The sequence below is a fragment of the Salmo salar genome, chromosome ssa03, assembly GCF_905237065.1.
Source record: "Salmo salar chromosome ssa03, Ssal_v3.1, whole genome shotgun sequence".
NCBI lineage: Eukaryota > Metazoa > Chordata > Actinopteri > Salmoniformes > Salmonidae > Salmo > Salmo salar.
In genome coordinates, this window is record NC_059444.1 from 15,925,787 (window position 1) to 15,945,142 (window position 19,356).

Below are 19,356 nucleotides of genomic sequence, written 5' to 3' on the forward strand. Positions count from 1 at the left end.
TTTGCAGCTCCTTCAGGGTTATATTTGGTCTCTTTGTTGCCTCTCTGATTAATGCCCTCTCTTGGCTGGTCTGTGAATTTTGGTAGGCGGTCCTCTCTTGGCAGGTTTGTTGTGGTGCCATATTCTTTCCATTTTTTTAATAATGGATTTAATGGGGATGTTCAAAGTTTCTGATACTTTTTTATAACCCAACCCTGATTTGTACTTCTCCACAACTTTGTCCCTGACCTGTTTGGAGAGCTCCTTGGTCTTCATGGTGCCGCTTGCTTGGTGGTGCCCCTTGCTTAGTGGTGTTGCAGACTCTGGGACCTTTCAGGACAGGTGTATATATACTGAGATCATGTGACAGATCATGTGACACTTAGATCTTATTTAGGTGCTTCATAGCAAAGGGGGTGAATACATATGCACGCACCACTTTAAAATTATAATTTTGGGGGAATCTTTTGAAACAAGCAATTTTTTTAATTTCACTTCACCAATTTGGACTATTTTGTGTATGTCCATTACATGAAATCTAAATAAAAATCGATTTAAATTACAGGTTGTAACGCAACAAAATAGGAAAAACACCAAGGGGGATGAATACTTTTGCAAGGCGCTGTATGTGAAAAGGCCTATTGTCAAAGAACCAATCAGTATGTAGAAGCACCTGGATCCTTTCACAGCATTATAAGGCTGCGTTGAGACAATGACTTATCAATGACCCAAGTCCAGCTCATTTAATCTCTACCATTGTGTCGCTGAGTTGTCATAACGCTTCAGCAAATGTACATTATCCAGGGGCATTGGAAGACACAATGTAAGTAACCTAATTTATGTCCCTCTTACTGCCCTGAATGCCTCAAAAGTGTTCTAAATAGCCCACGTTAACATATGTAAGAAACAAGGTTCATGAAATCAATAATTTACTAGTAACAGATGACATTCATATTCTGACAATCTCTGAAACTCACTTAGATAATACATTTGATGATACAATGGTAGCAATACATGGTTATAAGATCTACAGAAAATACAGAAATTCCAAAGGTGGAGGTGTGGCTGTTTATATTCAGGTGTGGGCTTTTTATATTCAGAACCAGATTCCTGTAAAGCTTAGAGAAGATCTCATGTTAAATACTGTTGAAGTAATATGGGCTACTGGTTCATCTGCCTCACCTAAAGCCCATTCTGTTGGGAAGCTGTATAATGGTGTGTAGTGGTGTGTAATGACGAGCAACCAGATGCTGCACTTGACGCATTTATGAAATTGCTTATCCCAGTTACTAATAAGCATGCACCCATTAGGAAAATGACTGTAAATATTGTTAAATCCCAATGGATTGAAAAATGTTATGGTTGAGAGGGATGAGGCAAAAGAGATGGAAAACAGGTCTGGGTGTACAACCGATTGGCAAACGTACTGCAAATTGAGAAATCATGTGACTAAACTGAATAAAAAGAAGAAACTACACTATGAAACAAATAGAAATTACACAAAGAATGATAGTAAAAAGCTTTGGCACACCTTCCGGGGCAGCGGTAGCCTAGTGGTTAGAGCGTTGGGCCAGTAACTGAAAGGTTGCTGGATCAAATCCTTGAGCTGACAAGGTGAAAATCTGTCATTCTGTCCCTGAACAAGGCAGTTAACCCACTGTTCCCTGGTAAGCTGTTATTGTAAATAAGAATTTGTTTGAAGCAAAAGTTATTCTCCTACATAAGAATAGTAAAGCCCCCTTAACTGGCTCAAATAGCCAACCAATCAGCCTGTTACCAACCCTTAGTAAACTTTTGGAAAAAATTATGTTTGAACAGATACAATGCTATTTTACAGTAAACAAATTGACAACAGACTTTCAGCACGCTTATAGGGAAGGACATTCAACAAGAACAGCACGTACACAAATGACTGATGATTGGCTGAGAGAAACTGATGATAAAAAGATTGTGGGGTTTGTTTTGTTAGACTTCAGTGTGGCTTTTGACATTATCAATCATAGTCTGTTGCTTGAAAAATGTATGTGTTATGGCTTTACATCCCCTGCTATATTGTGGATAAAGAGTTACCTGTCTAACAGAGCACAGAGGGTGTTCTTTAACGGAAGCCTCTCCAACAAAATCCAGGTAAAATCAGGAATTCCCCAGGGCAGCCATCTAGGCCCCTTACTTTTTTCAATCTTTACTAACGACATGCCACTGGCTTTGAGTAAAGCAACATACACACTTGAAAAAGGTGTATGTTGGCACACACTGTATATAGACTTTTCTACTGTATTATTGACTGTATGTTTGTTTATTCCATGTGTAACTTTGTGTTGTTGTATGTGTCGAACTGCTTTGCTTTTTCTTGGCCAGGTTGCAGTTGTAAATGAGAACTTGTTCTCAACAAGTTCTTAAATAAAGGTGAATATATATATATATATATATATGTTGTGAAATCTGTTATGAATGTATTGTAATGTTTTAAAATTGTATAACTGCCTTAATTTGGCTGGATTCCAGGATGAGTAGCTGCTGCCTTGGCAGGAACTGATGGGGATCCATAATAAACCCCAGGAAGAGTAGCTGCTGCCTTGGCAGGAACTAATGGGGATCCTTAATAAATACAAATACAGTGGCTTGGTAAAACTCCCTAGAAAGACAGGAACTTAAGAAGAAACCTAGAGAGGAACCAGGCTCCGAGGGGTGGCCAGTCCTCTTCTGGCTGTGGAGATTATAAGAGTCAACCATTTATGCCAGATTGTTCTTGAAGACGTTTAAAAGTTCATAGATGATCAGCAGAGTCAGATAATAACCACGGTGGTTATAGAGGGTGCAACAGTATAACACCTCAGGAGTAAATGTCAGTTGGCTTTTCATAGCCGAGAATTCAGATGTTCAGAGAGAAAGAGACAAAGAGAGAAAGAGAGAGAGTGGTAGCGAGAGAGAGAGAGCGAGAGAGAGAGAGAGAGAGAAACTGCAGGTCCAAGACAAAGTAGCGCGTCCGGTGAAACAGTTCAGGAGATCACTTTTAGATTAGTGCTGCCCATCCACTGCAATTTAATTACTTCCTTGAAACCCACCACACAATTACTCTGACAGAGTAAATTAAAAGCTTTCCTCACTTTTCAGTTCAGAGACACACACACACACCGGGTGTACACACACATGTACACACACAGGGGAAACACGCTCACACATGTAAGCGCACAGGCGGTCATGTACAGTGTACATGCACACTGGGGCGCTCAATTTGGAGCTGAACCTCTAATGTTTATCACCTCCCATATTGGATGTTAGCGTGCTAACTCTCCAGCAGCCCCATAAGCTGAGTAAACATCCCTGCAGTAAAAACAGATCATTTGCAAAATGGCCACCATCATGAACCATAAAACTGGACACATTCTGGTCCAGAAAAAAGGCTGAAGCAGGGATCGGCCTGGTAGCTTTCCATTAGTTCCTATCTGGATGCAATAAACAGCCACTTATGCGGGTTAGATATGTTTTCCTAGCTTTAATAAGGTTAGAAGTGTCTCTGAGTGCAATATGCTCTCTCTGTCTGTAATGCCTCAGCCATTACCCATGGGGACATCTGCGGTCATAATGCTGCATTATAGTGCACTGTGATGGGAGCTAATTCACTTAGTGTAACATGCCGTATATATGCAATCTCTGGCACAGGCTGAATATAAAATGACAGTGAATGTCAATATCATACATCTATAACATTTATGTTGGCTTTCCCACAATTATCATTGTCTGATTAGAAGTACCACTGATAGTAAGTCAAGATAAAGGGAAAACAATACAAACTGAAGAAGAGAATATGAAAGGGTTCACAAATACTCAGAAGACAATTCACAGAGAGAGAGAAACAGAGAGAGAGAGAGAGAGAGAGAGAGCAGAGAGAGAGAGAGAGAGAGAGAGAGAGAGAGGAGAAAGCTGTGCAAGAGTCAATATACAGACACACAGCATTCAGCTGGGAATAGTATCTTGTTTTTCTAGACTAAATTATTTATCCAGCAGAATAAATAAATCCACATTTTAACCGTTTCTAATAAAACCTGGTTGAGCATTGGGGAAGGGACCTGAGCGTGTGCACATCTGCACCGTGACCTCACCGTGCCCTCGTGTAATGAAAGTCCCAGTCAGCATTCTGGCTGGTAATTAAACATTGAGACCCACAACACAGAATGGGCGAGATGGATGGAACATTTTACAGCATTCCCTCGGAATGATACCGACACTAACCTGTGACCAGAAGACACCCTGCTGTAACGTCAGGCATCGTAACCTGGCTACCTGGGAGTAATCAGGACACGTAGCAACAGTGTGAAGGGGAGACAGAGAGAGGGATGGGGAGGAGTGAGGGAGAGGGAAAAGGGATGGAGAGAGAGAGACAGAGAGATCAGAGAGAAGAGGGATGGAGAAAGAGAGAAAAGGGTAGTGAGAGAGATGGAAACAAACAGAAGCAGAGAGGATTTGTTTTGGGATAATTGGTTTGTCTAATTATATTTCCTCACACCGTTTAATTATATTTTCTCACACCGTTGCATACTATTTAAACTTTGTGCAAAAATGATGATCAACAAAACAAAAATTTCCAGGGTATGAAACTGGATCTGTAATTAAGACTTAATACAAAGATATCAATGGTTTCCCACAGTCTGCTGTGAAGGGACAACGTTAACTCTGAGCCTATGGGTAATGGCATTTAAATCGTTGGTCTCTCACAGCTACTGATTTCAGTGTAACGGCTGGGATGCATCATTCTGGGCTGTAGCGAAATGACTCCCACACTTGATCTCACTTTCAACCACTGGGAATGATGTGCTCTTGAACGCAACACATTGCACAGTGATATGCATAAGGGAACAGGGATTATGGTACTGTCGGTTAAGCTGTTCGCCTCGGGGTGCTAAAGGGTACATTCACAATGTCAAGAGCTAAGGGACAACAGGTGTTATTTGTGACTAGAGAGTAGCAGACCCCATTAGGATGTGACACATGAGCTACCTCGCTACGCTAAGTGACGTCACACATTTCTGCATATGTTGTGAGCTAAATGGGATTTGATGTCTGATCGCCAATGGGCATCAAAACCCCCATATACAGTAAAGCCCCTAGTCAGAACCTGTCAGAAATACTTGAGTGTTATGCTGCAGGACTAGAACCGTCCTAAAGTGTCACTCAAGCAGAAGCACATGATAAGACAAAATGTGGAAACACTTTTTAAACAGAGATGCTCATAAGAACCATTGCCAAGTACAGGCCAGTGTGACTTTTACCAGATGCATTTGGTGTACAAGACAAAGTACCCTGGAAAGTACCACCCCCAACTATACCACCCCCAAATCTAGTGCAGGATCAACCAGTAAATCACATAGTACAGAACGTAAGGGTTAGCAAATCCCCATGACCAAATCCACTATCCTCCTTTTAGCTGCCATTGAGCTAAAGCTAACCCAATCAGACTGGCGTCCAACCCTATTTCCAACAAGAGTATTAGGGACCGACTCACTTGCTCAGTTCTTTAGCACAGCGAATATCGACACAGAGAAACAGTCAAGCAAAACATTTACTAAATGACTAATAGGAAAAGAGTGATTACGCATATTGACTCAAGAAACCAATACTTGCACATTAAGCAAAACTGAGGGAGTTGGCAGGAGCCTGGGGGTCATTTTCAGATACATTAAGCCCAATAAAGATGCTTCCCAATCTTTAGTTCAGCGCTCGACATATCTACAGGGACATGACGATGTTGGCCAGTGTTGTTCCTAAACACTCATTAAAGAGGCCATAAACTCTGGTCTTTATCAACGATGAGTCATACAAACCTACTGTAAAGACAATTAGCTACAGGAGATACTGAATGAATTTACTTGCCATAATCAGGTTATAACAATGTGAGGGTGGCTATCTACAATGTAGATATTGTACTGAAAGACACAAGATGTTTTTTTGCTGCCTGCTAAATCAAATAATGCGTCTCCATTTTGTCTTAGAGCAGGTGTCATATGAGGACACTATATGAGGACACTGGTTCATGATGGCAATATGGTTTAAGAGGACACTGTGAGGACACTGTGGTATATGATGGCACTGTGGTTTAAGAGGACACTGTGGTAGATGAGAACCCTGTGAGAACAGTGTGGTATATGAGAACAATGTGCTATATGAGAACACTGTGAGAACACTGTGGTATATATGAGAACACTGTGGTATATATGAGAACACTGTGGTATCTGAGAACCCTGTGAGAACACTGTGGTATATGAGAACACTCTGGTATATGAGAACACTCTGGTATATGAGAACACTGTGGTATATGATTACCGTGTTGTATATGAGAACACTGTGGTATATGAGAACACTGTGGTATATGAGAACACTGTGGTATATGAGAACACTGGTATATGAGAACACTGATCGTGGACTACAGAAAACAGAGGGGCGAGCACGCCCCCATCTACATCAATGAGGCTGTAGTGGAGTGTGTCGAGAGCTTCCAGGTCCTCGGTGTCCACATCACTAAGAAATGAACATGGTCCACACACACAATTGTGAAGAGGGCACGTCAGCGCCTCTTCCCCCTCAAGAGGCTGAAAAGATTTGGCATGGGCCCTCAGATCCACAAAAACATTGAGAGCATCTTGACTGGCTGCATCACCGCTTGGTATGGCAAATGCGAGGCACCCGACTGCAAAGCGCTACAGAGGGTAGTGCGTATGGCCCAGTACATCACTGGGGCCGAGCTGCCTGCCATTCAGGACCTCTATACCAGGCAGTGTTAGAGGAAGGCACAAAAAATTGTCAAAGACTGTTTTCTTTGCTACCGCACAGCAAGCAGTACCAGTTCACCAAGTCTGAAACCAACAGGACCCTGAACAGCTTCTACCCCCAAGCCATAAGACTGATAAACAAGACTGCTGAATAGCTAATCAAATGGCAAAATTTTCTTTTACTATCTCTCTTGCACTGACTCTCTGCACACACACTGGATTCTACCCAGAAACTCACATATACTAACACTGACACGCTAACACACACACACACACTACATACGCCGACACACACATTGCACGCGCACACATGCATACTGACGTCACACACACACCACACACACTCACACGCACAGTCACACTCACCACATACGCCCAGTCACTTAACTCTTACCTATATGTACATAGCTACCTCAATTACCTTGTACCCCTGCACATCGACTCGGTACTGATACTCCCTGTATATAGAGCCATGTAACTTTTACTCCTTATTGTTATTAGTTATTCACAGTGTATTTATTCCTTGTGTCACTATTTCCATTTTATATCTTTATCTTTAACTCTCTATCTTCAACTCATTGTTGGAAAAGGACTTGTAAGTAAGTATTTCACTTTTAGTCTACACCTGTTGTTTACGAAGCATCTGACAAATAACATTTGATTTGAATAGATGAGGACACTGGTATTTCAGGACACTGTGGTATACAAGGACACTGTGGTATACAAGGAAACTGTGGTATACAGGGACCGTGTGTCTGGAATATAGCATGAGGGCCAGGCTGGACTTTAACAGTCCCTGCCTCCAATACAACCCCCTGGGGAGGGTGGAGGAGGAGAGTGACGGCACAAGACTCATACTGATTTACCTCCTATCTGTTGGTGTGAATGGCCACGGCTCCACTCTAACCACCAGAGAGAGAGTGCACCAAGACCTGGGCAGTAACTGCTAGCTGAGCTCCATGTTGAGACTAAAGAAAATACCACACCATGTTTGGTGAGTCAGGAGGATTGTTTGAGCTAGGATGTGTCAACAGTTTGGGATATTGTTGGTGGCAAAAGTGTCCCCAACAGAGGATGCATTTCCTGGAATATTTGAAAGTAAGGCATCCATGTTAGGAACCCTCCTATTGAACAGACAGCTGGTCAGTTCACACTGGGCACAATGTATAGTATTTATTTACATTTGGTTGAGTTGTCAATTAAGGTGAATTCAATGTGAAATCAACAAAACATTTCACCATGTCATTGGATTTAGGATAAAAGTTGTATGTAAAAAAGACGAAATTCCCTTACGTTGATGACTTTTTGCAAATCCAACCAGTTTTCCACGTTGATTCAACATCATCCCGTAGATTTTTTTGGTCATTGAGATGATGTGGAAACAACGTTGATTCAACCAGTTTTTGCCCAGTGTGTTGTCTCTGTAATATTCCCCTCTATAAAGTTGTCAAAGGTGAACTGTTAGTTGGACAGCGCTAGATCATCATATAACTCATATGACCACACATACTTATTGGACTTATACCTTTAACATGATGAATGTATGAATGAGCACTGTAACAGGTTTCTAAGTTATGTATGTCGAATGTTCACAAAATGCATATTATAGAATATAGATGAATGATGGTGTCTCTTTGGAGAAAAACATTATAGAAAGAGGTAATATATCTCCCAAAGTTCTTTCTGTTGTGCCCTATTGGCAGCCCAGTCCAATCAGCTTCTAGAAGATTAATTACTTTGAAACAAACATTCAACTGCATATTTTCTATTAATAGAGTATTTGCTCAACTTCGGCATTTAACTGGTGTCAGCACGGAAACCCAAGAGGGCTTTGAAATGTCAATTGTCTGCCATCAGAAAGGTTGGCAAAATCCAGTAGAACGAGAGAGATATTGAATCCCCAAAAAACTTGTCTCTCTGTGTTGCATAATTGAGTTCAATAATAAGCCCATTCTTCTGGGTTCCAATATGTAGCATGGTTTCATTCATAATTACATTTTAGTCATTTACCAGACACTCTTATCCAGAGTGACTTACAGTAGTGAATGCGTGCAATTCATAAACTTTTTCTCCGTACTGGTCCCCTGTGGGAATCGAACCCACAACCCTGGCATTGAAAACACCATGCTCTACCAACTGAGCCACACGGGACCACAAAGTCCTGGAACGCACAATGACTGTAATTAAGTGCCAACCGAAAGGAGTCGACGTCAAGCTTGAATGACGACTTTGTTTTTTGTTGTTTAGTCACACTGACTGGCGACTGAAGTGGGAGAATGGAAAGATTTGAAGGGAGTAGAGTGAAATTGGATAGAGAGCAACAAGGTGGAACGTGGAGGAGAAGAAGGAGAAAGTGATATCTCTATTGACAATAGCAGGGGAAGGGCGGTGAGGCAAGTGTCAGCGAGGAACAGCAGTGTGTCTGTCGCCTGTTGAATTGAATAAAAATGTGTTTCGCCACAGAGAATCCTCTGGCTTCAGTATCTGTGAGACACTGGGCTTGTTTGCTAATTCACAGGGTCTCTGGACATTTGAAAAGCTTCATTTTAAAATTACTGCTGGGACTTGGTCCTCCTCCCATTCTCCCTTAGTAGTGAAGACCGTAATGTCCCTTTCCAATAGTCTGTCTCAATCCATTATCCACTCCTCCAACCAATCTAGATAGAGGGGAAAGCAATGTCTCCAGCCATGAGATGTCAACACATACTGAGAGTGACTTGACAGTGTCCGTGCAGACAAGTCCAACTGTTTTCAATTAATCAACCAATCACTTTCTATTTGCGCAGCACTTTTTACAAATGCATTTGTCACAAAGGCAACCTGGGTCGAAACCAACCAATGGGCAAGCTTCGGAGAAAGTGGCAAGTGGAAAGAAAAGACTCAATAAAGGGGGAGCCCATTTGTTAACAGTACATATGACCATCTCCTGACTGTTGTTCATAAAGGCAAGATGCTGAGCAGCCAATGGAGCAGCCACCATTTTACTGTGTTTCAACTCCTTTTCCTTTCCCAGTTCAGGGAATGAGCTACAGTATCCACTACCTTTGACTGACCATGGCTGTCACCTTTCAGTAGTCGTTTTTAACGGCTATTGAGGTCAAACCCTATCCGCCTTGAAAGGGGCTCGATTTATCCAATAATCAATGAATTCACCTTGTAAAAGGTTCAGATACAGCGAGGCTTTTAAAGCCCTCAGCCAGGGAGTGTGAACACCAGAGGCCACCTCGCCATCCACTCAATCGCTAAGATGAGATGAAACTGAAAAAATAACAGGTTTACGCGTTTGTGATCTGACATCTCTGGTTCCTTTTGTCCAAACTGCTTACAAATCAAAGGGGTCCAGGTCGATGCTCTAGGTAGCTGATGATTTGACAATCAGCTTTCACACTCAATGAAACACTGGCTTTCCAGTGCCACACAATGCCTGCAGTCAGGGGTTTAGCCCCCCTTCTGTCTCATCATTCACACTTCAGATCTGAGTCTGTCTGTCTGTCTGTCTTAGGGCTCAGGGGAAGTGGGGTCTGTGGAAGGGGGCTTAGTTTGCACATATCTAGTGGGAACCATGAAGGCCCACCTGAACACAGTTTGTGGGTGTTCCATCTCATTTTACGAAACAGCTGAAAACCCACAAACCCTGCCCTTATTTGAACTGTTAAAAAACCCATCTTTCCCAGTAGGTACAGCCAAAATATGAGCTAGCTCCTTAGCGACATACCAATACTGTATGTAATAGAGAGATAGGGGAAGAATTTAGAGATTACCCCTCAGGAGTTTAACTTGCGAGCGGAGGCATTTTCGAGAGGTAACCTTGGTCATGGTTAAAGAGTCCAAAAGCCCCAGGACAAGTGTGAAAGTAACTAGAGGGTCCTGCCCAAGGTGATCCTTTTTACTGGCTAGATCACTTGTGACATTACTGCTTTACACACACACACTTGCGCCTTTAGACGTCAGAGCTGACGTTAACGCTGGGAGATATGTAGCAGATCAGTGTCAGTCCAGAGCCTGTTTTAATCTCCCAAACAGCAGTCCTGGGTTATACTATTCCCAGCTGAATGCTGTGTGTCTGTATATTGACTCTTGCACAGCTCTCTCTCTCTCTCTCTCTCTCTCTCTCTCTCTCTCTCTCTCTCTCTCTCTCTCTCTCTCTCTCTCTCTCTCTCTCTCTCTCTCTCTCTCTCTCTCTCTCTCTCTCACTCCCATGTCAGCCCATGAAAGTGTACTGAGGCATGGGGATCCTCACACCAGACACACACGCACACACAGGAGCACACACAAGAGCACACACACACGGCAAGTGATGAATTTGATCAAACCAGGGACGCAGACAGACAGGGCTGTGCACAGCCCTTTCAGGGGGCAAGAGCTCAAAATGAAAAAAGCCCCTCCCACCCCCACCCATGAGTATAGACCTATTTATTTCTGCAACAACACACTCACTCATCACGAATTGTCAGCAAGCTAGTCACAGTGCCTCCTAAAGACTAGCTTGTCACAGTGTCTCCTAAAGACTAGCTTGTCACAGTGTCTCCTAAAGACAATCTAGTCACAGTGCCTCCTAAAGACTAGCTTGTCACAGTGCCTCCTAAAGACAATCTAGTCACAGTGCCTCCTAAAGACAATCTAGTCACAGTGCCTCCTAAAGACTAGCTTGTCACAGTGCCTCCTAAAGACTAGCTTGTCACAGTGCCTCCTAAAGACATTCTAGTCACAGTGCCTCCTAAAGACAAGCTAGTCACAGTGTCTCCTAAAGACAATCTAGTCACAGTGCCTCATAAAGACAATCTAGTCACAGTGCCTCATAAAGACTAGCTAGTCACAGTGCCTCCTAAAGACTAGCTAGTCACAGTGCCTCATAAAGACATTCTAGTCACAGTGCCTCCTAAAGACATTCAAGTCACAGTGCCTCCTAAAGACATTCTAGTCACAGTGCCTCCTAAAGACAATCTAGTCACAGTGCCTCATAAAGACTAGCTAGTCACAGTGCCTCCTAAAGACTAGCTAGTCACAGTGCCTCATAAAGACATTCTAATCACAGTGCCTCCTAAAGACATTCAAGTCACAGTGCCTCCTAAAGACATTCTAGTCACAGTGCCTCCTAAAAACATTCTAGTCACAGTGCCTCCTAAAGACAAGCTTGTCACAGTGTCTCCTAAAGACAATCTAGTCACAGTGCCTCATAAAGACAATCTAGTCACAGTGCCTCCTAAAGACATTCTAGTCACAGTGCCTCCTAAAGACAAGCTAGTCACAGTGTCTCCTAAAGACAATCTAGTCACAGTGCCTCATAAAGACAATCTAGTCACAGTGCCTCATAAAGACTAGCTAGTCACAGTGCCTCCTAAAGACTAGCTTGTCACAGTGCCTCATAAAGACATTCTAGTCAAAGTGCCTCCTAAAGACATTCAAGTCACAGTGCCTCCTAAAGACATTCTAGTCACAGTGCCTCCTAAAGACAATCTAGTCACAGTGTCTCATAAAGACTAGCTAGTCACAGTGCCTCCTAAAGACTAGCTTGTCACAGTGTCTCCTAAAGACTAGCTTGTCACAGTGCCTCCTAAAGACATTCTAGTCACAGTGCCTCCTAAAGACAAGCTAGTCACAGTGTCTCCTAAAGACAATCTAGTCACAGTGCCTCATAAAGACAATCTAGTCACAGTGCCTCATAAAGACTAGCTAGTCACAGTGCCTCCTAAAGACTAGCTAGTCACAGTGCCTCATAAAGACATTCTAGTCACAGTGCCTCCTAAAGACATTCAAGTCACAGTGCCTCCTGAAGACATTCTAGTCACAGTGCCTCCTAAAGACATTCTAGTCACAGTGCCTCCTAAAGACAATCTAGTCACAGTGCCTCATAAAGACTAGCTAGTCACAGTGCCTCCTAAAGACTAGCTAGTCACAGTGCCTCATAAAGACATTCTAATCACAGTGCCTCCTAAAGACATTCAAGTCACAGTGCCTCCTAAAGACATTCTAGTCACAGTGCCTCCTAAAGACATTCTAGTCACAGTGCCTCCTAAAGACAAGCTTGTCACAGTGTCTCCTAAAGACAATCTAGTCACAGTGCCTCATAAAGACAATCTAGTCACAGTGCCTCCTAAAGACATTCTAGTCACAGTGCCTCCTAAAGACAAGCTAGTCACAGTGTCTCCTAAAGACAATCTAGTCACAGTGCCTCATAAAGACAATCTAGTCACAGTGCCTCATAAAGACTAGCTAGTCACAGTGCCTCCTAAAGACTAGCTTGTCACAGTGCCTCATAAAGACATTCTAGTCACAGTGCCTCCTAAAGACATTCAAGTCACAGTGCCTCCTAAAGACATTCTAGTCACAGTGCCTCCTAAAGACAATCTAGTCACAGTGCCTCATAAAGACTAGCTAGTCACAGTGCCTCCTAAAGACTAGCTAGTCACAGTGCCTCATAAAGACATTCTAGTCACAGTGCCTCCTAAAGACATTCAAGTCACAGTGCCTCCTAAAGACATTCTAGTCACAGTGCCTCCTAAAGACATTCTAGTCACAGTGCCTCCTAAAGACATTCTAGTCACAGTGCCTCATAAAGACATTCTAGTCACAGTGCCTCCTAAATACATTCTAGTCACAGTGCCTCCTAAAGACATTCTAGTCACAGTGCCTCCTAAAGACATTCTAGTCACAGTGCCTCCTAAAGACATTCTAGTCACAGTGCCTCCTAAAGACATTCTAGTCACAGTGCCTCCTAAAGACTAGCTAGTCACAGTGCCTCCTAAAGACTAGCTAGTCACAGTGCCTCCTAAAGACTAGCTAGTCACAGTGTCTCATAAAGACTAGCTGGTCACAGTGCCTCATAAAGACATTCTAGTCACAGTGCCTCATAAAGACATTCTAGTCACAGTGCCTCCTAAAGACATTCTAGTCACAGTGCCTCCTAAAGACATTCTAGTCACAGTGCCTCCTAAAGACATTCTAGTAAGTGCCTCCTAAAGACTAGCTAGTCACAGTGCCTCCTAAAGACATTCTAGTCACAGTGCCTCATAAAGACATTCTAGTCACAGTGCCTCCTAAAGACATGCTAGTCACAGTGCCTCATAAAGACTAGCTAGTCACAGTGCCTCCTAAAGACTAGCTAGTCACAGTGCCTCATAAAGACATTAGCTAGTCACAGTGCCTCATAAAGACATTCTAGTCACAGTGCGTCCTAAAGACATTCAAGTCACAGTGCCTCCTAAAGACATTCTAGTCACAGTGCCTCCTAAAGACATCTAGTCACAGTGCCTCCTAAAGACAAGCTAGTCACAGTGCCTCATAAAGACTAGCTAGTCACAGTGCCTCCTAAAGACTAGCTAGTCACAGTGCCTCATAAAGACATTCTAGTCACAGTGCCTCCTAAAGACATTCAAGTCACAGTGCCTCATAAAGACATTCTAGTCACAGTGCCTCATAAAGACATTCTAGTCACAGTGCCTCATAAAGACAAGCTTGTCACAGTGCCTCCTAAAGACAATCTAGTCACAGTGCCTCATAAAGACAATCTAGTCACAGTGCCTCCTAAAGACAATCTAGTCACAGTGCCTCCTAAAGACAAGCTAGTCACAGTGCCTCCTAAATACAATCTAGTCACAGTGCCTCCTAAAGACAATCTAGTCACAGTGCCTCATAAAGACTAGCTAGTCACAGTGCCTCCTAAAGACTAGCTTGTCACAGTGCCTCATAAAGACATTCTAGTCACAGTGCCTCCTAAAGACATTCAAGTCACAGTGCCTCCTAAAGACATTCTAGTCACAGTGCCTCCTAAAGACAATCTAGTCACAGTGCCTCATAAAGACTAGCTAGTCACAGTGCCTCCTAAAGACTAGCTAGTCACAGTGCCTCATAAAGACATTCTAGTCACAGTGCCTCATAAAGACATTCTAGTCACAGTGCCTCCTAAAGACATTCTAGTCACAGTGCCTCCTAAAGACATTCTAGTCACAGTGCCTCCTAAAGACATTCTAGTCACAGTGCCTCCTAAAGACATTCTAGTCACAGTGCCTCCTAAATACATTCTAGTCACAGTGCCTCCTAAAGACATTATAGTCACAGTGCCTCCTAAAGACATTCTAGTCACAGTGCCTCCTAAAGACATTCTAGTCACAGTGCCTCCTAAAGACATTCTAGTCACAGTGCCTCCTAAAGACTAGCTAGTCACAGTGCCTCCTAAAGACTAGCTAGTCACAGTGCCTCCTAAAGACTAGCTAGTCACAGTGTCTCATAAAGACTAGCTGGTCACAGTGCCTCATAAAGACATTCTAGTCACAGTGCCTCATAAAGACATTCTAGTCACAGTGCCTCCTAAAGACATTCTAGTCACAGTGCCTCCTAAAGACATTCTAGTCACAGTGCCTCCTAAAGACATTCTAGTCACAGTGCCTCCTAAAGACTAGCTAGTCACAGTGCCTCCTAAAGACATTCTAGTCACAGTGCCTCATAAAGACATTCTAGTCACAGTGCCTCCTAAAGACATTCTAGTCACAGTGCCTCATAAAGACATTCTAGTCACAGTGCCTCCTAAAGACTAGCTAGTCACAGTGCCTCCTAAAGACTAGCTAGTCACAGTGCCTCCTAAAGACTAGCTAGTCACAGTGCCTCATAAAGACATTCTAGTCACAGTGCCTCATAAAGACATTCTAGTCACAGTGCGTCATAAAGACATTCTAGTCACAGTGCCTCCTAAAAACATTCTAGTCACAGTGCCTCCTAAAGACTAGCTAGTCACAGTGCCTCCTAAGGACATGCTAGTTACAGTACAGTGCCTCCTAAAGACTAGCTAGTCACAGTGCCTCCTAAAGACTAGCTAGTCACAGTGCCTCATAAAGACATTCTAGTCACAGTGCCTCCTAAAGACATTCTAGTCACAGTGCCTCATAAAGACATTCTAGTCACAGTGCCTCATAAAGACATTCTAGTCACAGTGCCTCATAAAGACATTCTAGTCACAGTGCCTCCTAAAGACATTCTAGTCACAGTGCCTCCTAAAGACATTCTAGTCACAGTGCCTCCTAAAGACAAGCTAGTCACAGTGCCTCCTAAAGACAAGCTAGTCACAGTGCCTCATAAAGACATTCTAGTCACAGTGCCTCCTAAAGACATTCTAGTCACAGTGCCTCCTAAAGACATTCTAGTCACAGTGCCTCCTAAAGACATTCTAGTCACAGTGCCACCTAAAGACAAGCTAGTCACAGTGCCTCCTAAAGACATTCTAGTCACAGTGCCTCCTAAAGACATTCTAGTCACAGTGCCTCCTAAAGACATTCTAGTCACAGTGCCACCTAAAGACAAGCTAGTCACAGTGCCTCATAAAGACATTCTAGTCACAGTGCCTCCTAAAGACATTCTAGTCACAGTGCCCCCTAAAGACATTCTAGTCACAGTGCCTCCTAAAGACATTCTAGTCACAGTGCCTCCTAAAGACTAGCTAGTCACAGTGCCTCCTAAGGACTAGCTAGTCACAGTGCCTCCTAAGGACATGCTAGTTACAGTACAGTGCCTCCTAAAGACATTCTAGTTACAGTGCCACCTAAAGACATTCTAGTCACAGTCCCTCCTAAAGACTAGCTAGTCACAGTGCCTCATAAAGACATTCTAGTCACAGTGCCTCCTAAAGACATTCTAGTCACAGTGCCTCCTAAAGACATCCAAGTCACAGTGCCTCCTAAAGACAAGCGAGTCACAGTGCCTCATAAAGACATTCTAGTCACAGTGCCTCCTAAAGACATTCTAGTCACAGTGCCTCCTAAAGACATTCTAGTCACAGTGCCTCCTAAAGACTAGCTAGTCACAGTGCCTCCTAAGGACATGATAGTTACAGTACAGTGCCTCCTAAAGACATTCTAGTCACAGTGCCTCCTAAAGACATTCTAGTCACAGTGCCTCCTAAAGACAAGCTAGTCACAGTGCCTCCTAAAGACATTCTAGTCACAGTGCCTCATAAAGACATTCTAGTCACAGTGCCTCCTAAAGACATTCTAGTCACAGTGCCTCATAAAGACATTCTAGTCACAGTGCCTCATAAAGACATTCTAGTCACAGTGCCTCCTAAAGACAAGCTAGTCCCAGTGCCTCCTAAAGACAAGCTAGTCACAGTGCCTCATAAAGACATTCTAGTCACAGTGCCTCATAAAGACATTCTAGTCACAGTGCCTCCTAAAGACTAGCTAGTCACAGTGCCTCCTAAAGACTAGCTAGTCACAGTGCCTCATAAAGACAGTCTAGTCACAGTGCCTCATAAAGACATTCTAGTCACAGTGCCTCATAAAGACATTCTAGTCACAGTGCCTCCTAAAGACAATCTAGTCACAGTGCCTCCTAAAGACTAGCTAGTCACAGTGCCTCATAAAGACATTCTAGTCACAGTGCCTCATAAAGACAAGCTAGTCACAGTGCCTCATAAAGACATTCTAGTCACAGTGCCTCCTAAAGACAAGCTAGTCACAGTGCCTCCTAAAGACAAGCTAGTCACAGTGCCTCATAAAGACAAGCTAGTCACAGTGCCTCATAAAGACATTCTAGTCACAGTGCCTCCTAAAGACTAGCTAGTCACAGTGCCTCCTAAAGACTAGCTAGTCACAGTGCCTCCTAAAGACTAGCTAGTCACAGTGCCTCATAAAGACATTCTAGTCACAGAGCCTCATAAAGACATTCTAGTCACAGTGCCTCCTAAAGACATGATTGACATTGGGATGATTGTTATCGGGAAAAAAAGGGTGGGCTATCAGCTAATCATACGTGTAAAGCTGATATAAATCTGCTAGTTAGCTAGCTGGATTTCTTTTACTAATTGTGATTTACCTCTCCATGTTTTCTGCCTCTCTCGGCTGGGTGTATCAGTCAACCAAAACCAATATTGATGATGATGATGTTTTAAACAAATGTTATACTGTGGCAGGGCTGTTGATATTTTAACTAGGTAGCTAGCTACACCGGTGGACGGGAGGACGGCTCATAATAATGACTGAAATGGAGTAAATGGAATGGCATCAAACACATGTCTTCCATGTATTTGATAGCATTCCCCTGATTCCACTCCAGCCATTACCACAAGCCCGTCCTCCCCAATTAAGGTGCCACCAACCTCCTGTGAGCTACACACACTCAACCTGTGACCGGGTTTCTCAAGCCAGGCATGTTTGGATACCGGATGCGCGCAATCTCAGTACAGGGTAGACTGGAAAAAAGCACGGGTGGGCGGTGTCGAACTTGAAGACAACTTGCGCACAGGGGGTTCCGAACAACAATGAAATAACACTTATTTCAAAAATATATAATTGTGGGGGGGTGGGATTATATCACCACTTTGGAGACTGGAAGGGCAAAGGTGCATGTGCTTGCAGACAGGGTGTATGTGTGCGAGTGCCAAGAAGCCTGCGTGCATGTGTCCAACATAGGGTTACATTTCACTTTAAAACTGAAAGTAGGATAATTCCCTTTCCGAGCAGGGAGCTCCATAAATCACAGTAGTGAGAACCATTTCCTCTGTCACTTAGGCGTTCTGAGTCATAAAGAGAGCACTTAAACACAGCTTTTCAGCAGCTCCTGCATATGTCGGTGATCAGTGCCCTAACACACACCCCTTCACTTATTCAGAGGCCCATCACGCGAACATAAAACCAATAAGGAAACCCAGGAGTATATTGACATCCATTCCTCTCTCCTTCCATTTCTCTTTCCCTCCCTCCTCCATCCCTCTATCCTCCTCTAGTCGACCAGAGCAAGAGTGGAAAAGATGGTGAAAGTCCACCCTTCTTCACCCTATTCCCCTCCGAGTTACCCTCTCCATCTTTGGATGGATGAAACAGACAGTAATCATCAGATCATATCATTTCTGAAACCATCAGACTGCTTGTATTCAATACAAGCCCTGCTTTTACCATCCCATCCCTGTACACCAACCACCTTGACCATTCTAGATTGGGTCTCAATCCCAGTGCTTCTCTTTGACAGAGTACAGCATCTGGCCTCCCTGACCCTAACCCTAACTCTAACTCTAATCCTAACCCTATCCCTATCCCTAACTCTAAACCTTTCCCCTACTAAGGCTGAGCGGTATACCGTATTTTACTATATACCGGTATTGATGCACGGACCGGTTTGGGTTTTTACTTTACCTTGTATAACGGTATTTCAATGTTTGGCTTGTTAAATGTGTTATGCCTCTTGTAACTATAATGTCAGTTTTTATAGTTTACTCCGTTTGCTGCTTGAGTCGTCTCTCTCCCTCTCTCCCTCCACACACCAAGCTCCGCCCCCTGTCACTCAAGGAGAGCAGTTCTTGAGCTACCACGAGTCACAACAACCACTCGCAGCAGTGACAGTCTGCATGGTCAATGCTGCAGATGCAATGCAGTCGGGGTCTCAACTTACTGTTGAGAGTTAGAATGGTAGAATACTGGGCCTCATGAGTGGCGCAGCAGTCTAAGGCACTGCATCGCAGTGCTTGATACATTACTACAGACCTGGGTTCAATCCCAGGCTGTGTTTCAGCCGGCCTTGACCGGGAGATCCATGATGTGGTGCACAATTGGCCCAGTGTTGTCCGGGTTAGGGGAGGGTTTGGCCGGCTGGGATTTCCTTCTCCCATCGCGCTCTAACAACTTCT

At 43.5% G+C, this 19,356-nt stretch overlaps 1 protein-coding gene and 1 non-coding gene across 2 annotated transcripts in view; both read right to left on the minus strand.

Annotated features, from left to right (window-relative positions):
• LOC106599045 (calsyntenin-2) overlaps nucleotides 1–19,356 on the minus strand; it is a 284,039-nt gene that overhangs the window by 155,664 nt on the left and 109,019 nt on the right. The gene's annotated exons all lie outside the window — the stretch shown is intronic.
• Nucleotides 8,824–8,899, minus strand: trnae-uuc (transfer RNA glutamic acid (anticodon UUC)). Its single transcript has one exon. It is a non-coding gene; the product is annotated as a tRNA-Glu (tRNA).